The sequence below is a fragment of the Pteropus vampyrus genome, unplaced genomic scaffold (assembly GCF_000151845.1).
Source record: "Pteropus vampyrus isolate Shadow unplaced genomic scaffold, Pvam_2.0 Scaffold257, whole genome shotgun sequence".
NCBI classification, from domain to species: Eukaryota; Metazoa; Chordata; class Mammalia; order Chiroptera; family Pteropodidae; genus Pteropus; species Pteropus vampyrus.
The window spans coordinates 1,021,035-1,030,672 of record NW_011889038.1 but is presented as its reverse complement, the minus strand read 5'-3'; the positions used below and the strand labels follow the sequence as shown (position 1 = coordinate 1,030,672).

Below are 9,638 nucleotides of genomic sequence, written 5' to 3'. Positions count from 1 at the left end.
GCTGTGCTATTTCTGCAACGACCCTTTCTTCTCGTTTTCAATCTGGGGGAACTGAGGCTCGGAGGATCAAAGTTAAGAGCCCAGGACTTGAACGGAGGCTTGGCGTCTCCCACGTCCCCACGGCAGCTTCCAGACCCCCGATCCTGGCACCTTCCTACAGGGGAGATGTTTCCCCAGAGGATCTAGCATGTTCCCTGGCATCCAGTTTGTTTTCCCCTGTTACTGGAGGTGGTGCCTGCGGCCAACGTGGAATTGCAATTAGTGAGGATTTTGTTGGGTTTGCTTTAAAATAATGCTATTTGCACAGGGTCCGGGTATTACTTGAGAGGTGTGCTCCAGAGTGCTGGTGGCACTGGGAAGGGGCCCGGGTGAGGTGTGACGGTGCCTCAGCCAGGCAGAGACTATATTTTTCATGTGGTGACATTAGAGCCAAATGCCACACTTCTCCTGGGAGAGGAACGACACGCAGAGGACGCTGACTCACGTGCACGTGTGTGGAATTTCTGGGGCTCGGGTCCACCCTGGAAGAACTCTGTCGCCCGGGTGGGGACGCGCCTTTCCTTATTTTTTTTTAAAGTGGGCCATTTCCAGCCTCTCCATAACAACAGATGGGAACAAGTCTACGAATCGAATGTATCCGATCTTAAGTCTCTTTCTTTAAAAGTGAGTTAAAAGGTGAAGCAGCATGCGGTTTTTCTACTCTAAAAGGCGATTTCTAAATTTGGATTTTGAAAAAAAAAAAATCGTCCTCCAGTTTGAAATTCCTATGGCTCGCAGAATGCAAGTAAGATACACCACTCTTTGGGCTAAAATCATCTTAACTGGTTTAAAATAAATCAGAACAAAATGATGTGAGCCGAACATATGTCTCCCATCACTTGTTTTCTGCAGGCAGAAGTGGGGTGAGCTGCCGCAGGCTGTGTTCCCTTCGGAAAGCGAGCGGACAGGGCCGACTCGGCGTTTAGGGATTTTTAACAGGGAATCGCCAGGGTCTCCTGGAGCAAACAGACGTAGGCTTTTTATATTCCAAAGACATCCTCGGTTTTAGACAAGGATTACATGATAAAATAAATAATTACAGAACGTAAGTCACAGGTAAGACGGATAGATTGAAGACATTCCTTTCCTCCGGGAAGAATATCTGGTGCTTGAGATTTTTAAGCTGTAAGTAGACGGGCACATTCTCAAAAGACGCTTTATTTCGCTTCCCTTCCTCACACAGGGCAAACCATCTCTGCATTCTAAAATAAAAACACATGCCCCTTTAATTTAGCAAAGAGAAGCCGAAGCGCAGAATCTCCGCACAGATAATTTTTAAATTAGAGAGAGAGAGAGAGAGAGAGAGAGAGAGAGAGAGAGAGAGAGAGAGAGAGACTGTTAACTGTGTTTTATACCTTTCGGGGGGTTACCTTCGCCACGTGTTAGTGATTTAACTGTCAGATCACAAACAAACAGTGAACCCCGTCTCCGAGACGCTAGGATTCTAACCTAGAAGGGGAGGTTTTAATTGTAACTGCGAAATAGCAAATGCTGACAGAAGTCCGGCTTTCAAAGTGTCCCCAGACAGGGCTCGGACATGACTAATTTATTTTCTCTTCTCCATCTAGCGAGGCACGGGATTAAAATATTTGTCTGTTCGCTTTGAAACGCGCAGCGAAGGCACCAGCTTCAAGACCACTCCTTAATTTCCACAGTTTTGGCTTTTCATTGTTTCCAGAAACCTACGGCCCTTGCATGCTGAACACCCTCAAAATCTGATGGGATCTTTAAGCGGGGAGCCTGGCACACACCGCGCTCTCTAGCCAGACGAAAACCCTTCCTCGCGCTGCACAAACAGCCTCGGTGACGAGCTGTTCCAACGCCCCTTTCCCGTGAAATCGTGCAGGCCTGAGACCAGGTTCCAGAAGGAGTCTGCCTCTGGCCAGCGTGGCCGATGGAAACCGGAGCCTGGTAAGCGTGCCCCAACCAGACGGCCAGGTAGGCCGGCAGTGGGCAGCAGGGGGTTAATCGGGCGGTGGGGAGGGGTCCAGACAAAAGGCCACAGGCAGGGATGGGAAGCCGGCAGGGGAATTCGGGCTGGGCCCTGCAGCGCGACCAGGCTCAGACACAGGGAGCTCTGTCTGCCTGCCCGCTGCCCAGCACTGTGACTAACTGCCCCACTATTGTACCCTGAAGCCGGCCCTTTGTACCGTCCCCCTGGCGTCTGGGAGCACGGGGGAGAACCCTTTGCAGCAGTCCCCCCTCGTCCCGGAAACTTGCGGCCTCAACACCCCTTCTTTCAGCGCCCAGGGCTGCCGGGGGCCTGACTCACTAGTGGAAGCATCTTTTTACCCTCGCCGAGAAGACCCACCAGCAAAAAGGAAGCAGAGAAAGCAGTCTCCCCAACTCTGGGGAGGCCGTGGGGACCTGCTAAGCCTGCACTGCCCAGGACAGTCCCTCTCCACGGCCACAAGAGGCCACTGAGCCTTTGAAATGCGAAGAGTCCCTTCAGAATGGAGATGTATGTGCAAAATACGCTCCGGATTTCAAAGATGTGATGTGAAAAATATGCAAAACATCTCATCGATAGTTTCCTATTAATTACACACTGAAATGTACTGTCTTGGAAGCAGATTAAACAAATGGTATTATTATAGTGAATTTCACTGGTCTATTTTTACTTTTTTAAAAATGTGGCTGCTAACACATTAAATTACAGCTGTGGCTGCGTTTGCGGCTCACGCTGCTTCCACTGGACGGAGCTGCGCTAGGCCGTGGGTACGGGGTGGGGGAGGCGGCCGTTCGCGGGCCTAGCAGCCGGCTTTCTACCAGGAGACAATGGCTGGAAGATGTCACCGTGTCTCCCGCCCAGTGACAACCTCATGCAAGGGCCAGAAACCCTAGGCCCTTCCAGCCATACGTGACCCCAGGCTTGTGCTCACCTGTCTTGAGAATTGGGTCTTGCACACTCACGTGTCGACGACTCCTTTGGAAAACACGTGTGTGTGCATAAAAACACGCACACACGCACAAGGGCCCTGTGTCGGCCTGTCCTGGACGGCCTTGGGAGAAACTAGATTCACGGGGCACCCAGATGGCCCCCAAAGGACCCCTGGAGCCAGATCTGACCTCTTGTCCTGGGACAGACTGGACCAGCCCAGGGCCCCACTGTGACTTTAGTGAATCCGAATACTTTCGCTTTCATGGCCTCTCCCTCCACAGGTATTAAAAATATTTTGTGACAGCACTGGAATAAAGATGAATATAATCCAGGCTGAATTCATCGTCACACATTATTACTGTAGTCATTTTTTCTTCTTATTTGAAAAGACATTAAAATTTAAACATTCGTGGGCCCTGGGCACTGTGCCTCCCTGGACCGTCCCTCTGGGCGCCTTACCCGGAGATTGGTGCCCAGCCCCGCTTCTGTATTCAGGGCTTGCTTGATATCCCCCCCTACTCCAGGGTGACCAGATGCCCTTCTTCCCTATAGACTTTATTCCTTAAGTCTTGCCTGAATGTGGTGTGTGCAACCACCAGATGCCACAAAACTTCCCATATTATTTTTAAAACACCTAGACCAGTCATGAGAAAGGCCCAGAATCCCAGCATGAGAAGGCTCCAAGTCCACGAGAACCAAGACTCCCTGAGCACAGAGCTGGGGTCCCCTTCCGGGTGCCCAGGCACCCCATTCAACACCAAGAGACAAGCTCTCCAAGCATGCATGAAGGTGACGCAAGAGGCGACTGTTGCGGTGCCCGGTAGCCCACCGCATGGCAGCTCTGTGTGGGCCCCGGGCACCCCCCACCGTGAGCCCTCGCACCCCTGGACGGGGCCCAGCTTCTGGGTGGGGGTGCAGGGGGGGTCTGGCTTTCCAGCATGTCCCAGAAAGAGGCCTCAGATGCTCTGGCCCGTCCCCTCCGTGGTGCCACTGTGCCAGGCCTGGGCCCAGACGCTGCTGGGGAAAACCCCAGTGCAGGAGATGGTTAAAATTCTGCATCCTTTTGCATCCGCCTCCAGAGGAAGCGCTGTTTTTTTTTTTTTTTTTTTCTCCCAAGCAGGAGGAGTTAAAAAAAAAAAGCTGAGAGCAGCAATTTGCAGGCCTTGGGATGTTTTTCTCCTTGACAGCCTGGGGCCCCGCCTCGCTGGGCCTTCCTCCACCCCGAGACCACAGCTTTGGGTCTGCGCTGCTGCCGGGGCCCCATGCACGCCGAACCACTGTCCGGGAGGGAGGGATGGAGGGAGGCTGGCTGGGAGGTAGCAGCCAGGCCTGGCACTGCCCTGCTTTGTGCCTGCTTCTCTCAGCCGCCACTCTCCCCCTGCAGGCCCGCCCGGCCCACCCTGCACCCACCGGGGTGCCCTCACCTTCTGGGCCCGGCCTCCTGGCTGGGGTGCTGCTCACGCCCAGGGCGCCCGGCCACGTCCTCGGCACAGCCACTGCTCACCCCGCCCTGCCGCCAGCGCAGCGGCGAGCCTGGCACCGTGCCAGGCTGCCTGGGAGCCCAGCCCGGGCGGGGTGGGGGGCGGGGAGGGGTGCGCCGGTGCCAGCAGAGGGAGAGGCCCAGATGCCCAGCCAGCCCGAGGGGCCTCCCCCTGCCTCCCGTCTCCTGAGTCCCATAAAGGCACAGACAACACGGGCGCTTTAGTCAAAACAGTCATGTGCAGGAGCCGGCCCACCAACAAAAGCCCTTATTTATTTATTTAGTTCACACACTCAGATAAGGAGCTGCCTTTGTGAGCATAATTTCACACACACCAGAAAGGGGGCGATGCCACGGTGCTCCCGCCGCCAGCGCCCCGGACAGGCGCCCGGCTGCGGGAATAACTGCGCGGCCGGCCCGGGCATTTCCATATTGAAATTGGGCAGCAGCTTATGATTAATTAAGAAGGAAAAAGGCAAAAAGGAAAAAAGGCAGTGGGGGTGGGGAGCTGGACATTCTGGGCCGCGCGCGGTGCCAAGGTGCCCGCCGCGGCTTAACCCCTCCCACGCCGGCGCCGCGGCAGGTGGGGCTGCAGCAGGCCGCGCCGAGGGAGCCCTAACCGTGTCCTCAGCTGAGCTCAGCCTTGGGGTGCGCATCCTTGCCCGCCTTCGTGCGTCAAGTGCCACCCCAGTTCCAAATGCTGCCCCAGGAACGTCCTCTTCCTTGTTTTCTTATTCAGAACAGCTCAGCACTGCCCAGGCCAGTGTGCTGTGCTGGGGGGCTGGGGGAGACACCCCAAAGCCGCCCAGTGGATGGGCTGGACCAACAAGAGCCGCTGCCATTCTGGCTAGGACAGACTCGTCCCTCGTATATCCCCCCCCCCACACACACACACACACTCACACCCTCCACAACATGGCAAGCTGCAATGAGGCCCTGCTCCTCACGGCCACCACTCTCCCCTGCAGGCCCGCCCGGCCCACCACAGACCCCCTCACACTCACACAAGGTGCCACCAAGGTCTGCCCCGTGGTTCTTCTGTCCCCAAGGGCACTTGGCCTGTTCTGGGAACAAGGCAGGAAGGCTTGCCACCCTTCTGGAAAGAATCAGGGGCTGTGGCCAAGGGAGGGTGGGAGAGACGGTGTTTCTAGGGGCAGGGATGGGCCTTGTGGAGCCCTGGCTTTGGGGTCCGGCCATCACCAAGCCCTGGCCCTGCCCTCGCCAGCTGTGTTATCCCTGCTTGAGCAAATTATCTGGCCTTCCTGAGCCTCAGTTTGCCCACCTGCAAAATGGAGATAACCCCTGCCCGCGGGGTTCAGGTGAGGTGGGGCAGCTCCCGGCTGAGCAGAGAACCGGCCTGAGTTCCTAGAACCTCTGCCCTGACGGTGGGCAAGGCGCGGGGCGGGTGGGGCCTCTGGCAGGAAGTTCCTCAAGACTTTGCAGGTGGATGAAGTTAAGGGCCTGGAGCTGGGAGAGCATCCTGGGTGTATCCAGGTGGGTCCAATCTAATCACACGAAGCCTTAGCCGTGGAGAACCTTTCTCGGCTATGGTCAGAGAGAGACACAAGGCCTCTCTGGGAAGATGGAGGAAGGGGCCGTGAGCAGATGAATTGGGAGCCTCTGGAAGCTGGAAGAGGCCAGGAAATGGATTCTCCCCCGGAGCCTCCAGAAGGGGCTGGCCCTGCCCACACTTTGACTTTAGCCCTGTGACAGTTCAGACTTCCAACGTCCACGACTATACGATAAAACACTTGCACTGTCCGAGCCACTAACTCCGTGACCTTGTTACGGCAGTGACAGGGCGGGCACCCGCCTCTCTTTCTCCCAGACAGCCCGGATGCCTCTGAAGGAGGTGGTGGGACACGGCCTATGATGTGTTCACCCCACACACGCTGCTCGTCTGAGGTGGGAGGCGCTGAGCTGGGGTCAGCAGCCCTTAGGAGCCTTTGGCCGGGTGGCTGGATGCCCTGCAGAGCCCTCCTCTCCCAAGGGGGCTCTAACGTCATCCCTCCCTCCTCCTCCTGCTTCTCCTTGCCACCCCTGTGGAGTATTGCCTGTGAGCGGCACCATGCTAAGCATTATCCCCTTCCATCCCCAGTCCGAGAGGCTCAGCGGTCGAGGCAGCCAGACCCCCAAGCCCTGTCCGTAGTTTGGTAGGATGAGGAACCATTATCTGCTTCACGATCATTAATGTGTCTTTTTCACAATAGGACAAGTGGAGGTGGAATTCAGAACGACCCTAAGAAGCTTCTGGAACCCACATGTCTCCCTAACAGCCTTCGCTCCCTTAGGAAAGAAGCGGGAATGTGCAAATGTGCACACAGACGTTCCTCGAAGAGTTGTTTGTAATAGGGAGAATTGGAAATGGTTGGAAATAACCTGTGTCCAATAGTAAAGGGTTAAGGAAATCCATCCAGTGGAATATTAAATAGTCATTAAAAATCAACGCGTAGAACGGTGTCCTCTGACTTAAGGGTCCAGTAGTGAAACAAGCAGAAGATAAAATGATACGTATAATGAGATGCGGAGATGCTCATTTGTTTCACGTGTTTCTCGTAGAAGCCAGGTGAAGAGTTCTCACCGCTCTTTCTGGGGGTGGTCCCACAAGTGACGGAAAGCCTTTTTCCTTCTTTTGTGAGGATTCAAGTGCTCTACAGCTAGCATGTCACATCAGTAATGGGGGGAAAATCGTGGCAGAAGGAGAGCCGTCATGGTCCTTCAGTGGAGCTGCCCGCGGGTGCTCCCGGGCCTGGGCACATGGCACGAACGCGGGTGACGAGAGGGGCCGGCCTGCTGCTCCGCCGGGGCCCACACTCACTCAGCCACACTCAGGGAGGCCCTGCACTCACAGGAGCCCAGGCGTGGCTGCGAGCTCTGTTACCACCGTCTTAAAATCCTTAATCCCACGTTTTTATTTTGCTCTGTAGCGGGTTCTGGCCCCGAGCCCGGGGCTCTGGACACCTTGACCTTGCTTTCCAGTTTCCTACATGCAGCAGCCAGCATTTCGTACCAGGTTTATTTCGTTTCCCACTCAGAGATATCGTCTCTTTCTCTACTTGGTACATGGGCTGTCAGCGAAAATGGGGAACGGGGGGCTCTGTTTTGTAAAACCTTGCATCCATCACTCACGGTGCTTTTCCTGGAGACTGAGCTCAGCATCTCACCAAGTTTGCAAGACCTTTTTTTTACCAGGTGTGTGTTTTCCCTGGGGAAATCAGATACCTCAGACCCAGAGTGACTGCTGCGGACCTGTCCCACCTCTGGTCTGACCAGTGAAGACTCAGGCACACCCAGGAGGCTTCCTCCTACAGCTTCTGCAGCAACACCACCAGAGAGGTGGCGAGCCGCTCATCTGTGGGGACATGTAACCAAGACTACCTGGCCAAGGGCAGGAACATGTGCAGGACGCGCTGTCTCTGGATGGGAAGTTAGCGCGGAGAACCTCGTCCTAGTGTTATAACTGCACAGGGCATCCGGCAGCTTCTCAAGGTGGGGCCCATGTCAGACCTACGCTCCATTCCCGTGCTCAGCACAGGACTCTCGGCACAGGGGAGGGGCTCGGCGACAGTCTTTTAGCGGAAGAAAAGAAACACAAAGAGTAGGGAGGGGAAAATAATTGCAATTTGACATGGGATGCGAGAGAGTGAGTGATTCCTGAGCCGTCCCCGAAGCAGGTGATGTGTCAGAGGAGCCAGGAGCCACAGTCCACCTCAACTGCAGTGAAAAAGCAGCGGCTAACATTTATTGAGCGCCTACTGTGTGCGGTGCCATGCTATAGGTTCACACAGGGGTCACAGTTCTCCCAACAATCCCAACAAATAAGCCCGTTTTATGAGGGAGGCAGTTGAGATTTCAGAGAGGAAAGGTTACCCACCCTGGGCCTCCCAGCTCGTGGGAGGCGGTGCGGGAGGTGGTGCGGGGTGGGTTGAGCACTGGCCTGGCTCACCGCACAGCCCATCCTTTAGGACAACAACAGGCCCAGGCTTTCATAACTAGTGGCTGCTCTACCTCCCGGGAGGTGAAGAAAGTTCAAGTTCAGGTTCACTTTCTGCATCTTGTCCCTCCTGTGTTACACAAGGAACTCCACCAGCACAGATGGAGCAATTCAAAAACCTCATTTTAGGGAGATTTTAACTTCAAATCAACTCAATTAAGCCGACCTCATCGGAGAGAGGCAAGCCAGCTTCAGCCACCTGGAGGACTCGGTGTGTGCAGGATGACGCTTCCCTGTGATGTGAGCAAACTCCCCTCGCTCCCGGGGGGCCCAGACCTACAGGGCTTCCTTCCCAGGGGTTCGGCCAGGGCCGGCATCGCTCCGAAACTCGCCTCTCTGTTAACACTAACCAACTCGTGTACAAAGAGCGGTGACCTGGGGGGCCACGGGCTGGGTTCATCCCAAGGATGTGTTTCCTCCGTCTTGCGGTGTTTTCAATTTTTGGACATTCCATGCGCAAATCTGGATGTCCTTCTCCCGAGGAGCCAGAAACTCTGGAACCCTAGTCTTTGACCTCCTTGGCAGCACCTGGAAGGAGCTGACGTCTGGCCTCCCTGAGGGCCTGGGCTCTCTGTTCCCACAGTCCTGAAAACCCTCCACTCTGTCTCACCTGGCCCGCCTGGACCCTGTAGGATGCCCGTTGGAGGCCCCTGTTGGAGCCTCCCTCTGTGTAAGGTACAGAGAGAGGTGACCTGCCCAGACCCCACCCGGCCCAGGCCTCCTCACTCCCGTGGGGGTGCTCCATCCACTGCCCCTGCAGCCACTCACTGAGAAGGACTGTGAGGCCAGGAGCCCTAGGGATGGAGGAGGTTAGCGATGGCCTGTGGAAGGTTGGGGACCATACCACTGCTGAGAGCGTGGCCAGCCAGGCAGTCCCTGCTGTGGTTGGGGTCCATGCGACTAAGCTTGGATCTCCGGGCCACTACCCAGAGCACAGCTCCGGGAGCTTCGGAGGCTCTGCCGCCACCATGGTGGGGTGGCTTCCCTACCCAATGAGTGTCCCCTGGGGACCAGGCCATGCGCAGGGACAGAGGCCTTGTCTCAGGCAAAGGAAGGGAGGTGGAGAAGGGGTCTGGGCCTGGGCCTGTGGGCAGAGGCAAGGGGAGGCAGCAGCGTCTCCATAGCTACTCCCCAGGGACGAGGCCCTGCGGTGCTGGGCTCCCCCTCCTCCCCAGGACCTGATTATAGCTGCTGTGTTGTGTCCCCAGTGGGGGCTTAGCAGCACAGCTCCCCTGGCATGGCTG

The 9,638-nt window shown here is 56.0% G+C and overlaps 1 long non-coding RNA gene across 4 annotated transcripts; it reads left to right on the top strand.

The window, feature by feature from the left end:
• Window positions 1–2,640, top strand: LOC111729352. 4 transcript variants are annotated; one of them, XR_002776206.1, is made up of 4 exons: window positions 1–784; window positions 892–1,095; window positions 1,608–1,950; window positions 2,283–2,640. It is a non-coding gene; the product is annotated as an uncharacterized LOC111729352 (long non-coding RNA). The 4 variants fall into 4 exon arrangements; XR_002776207.1 differs by lacking the exon at window positions 892–1,095 and having other exon boundaries at window positions 4–663; XR_002776208.1 differs by lacking the exon at window positions 892–1,095 and having other exon boundaries at window positions 664–784.
• The last annotated feature ends 6,998 nt before the right edge of the window (window positions 2,641–9,638 follow it).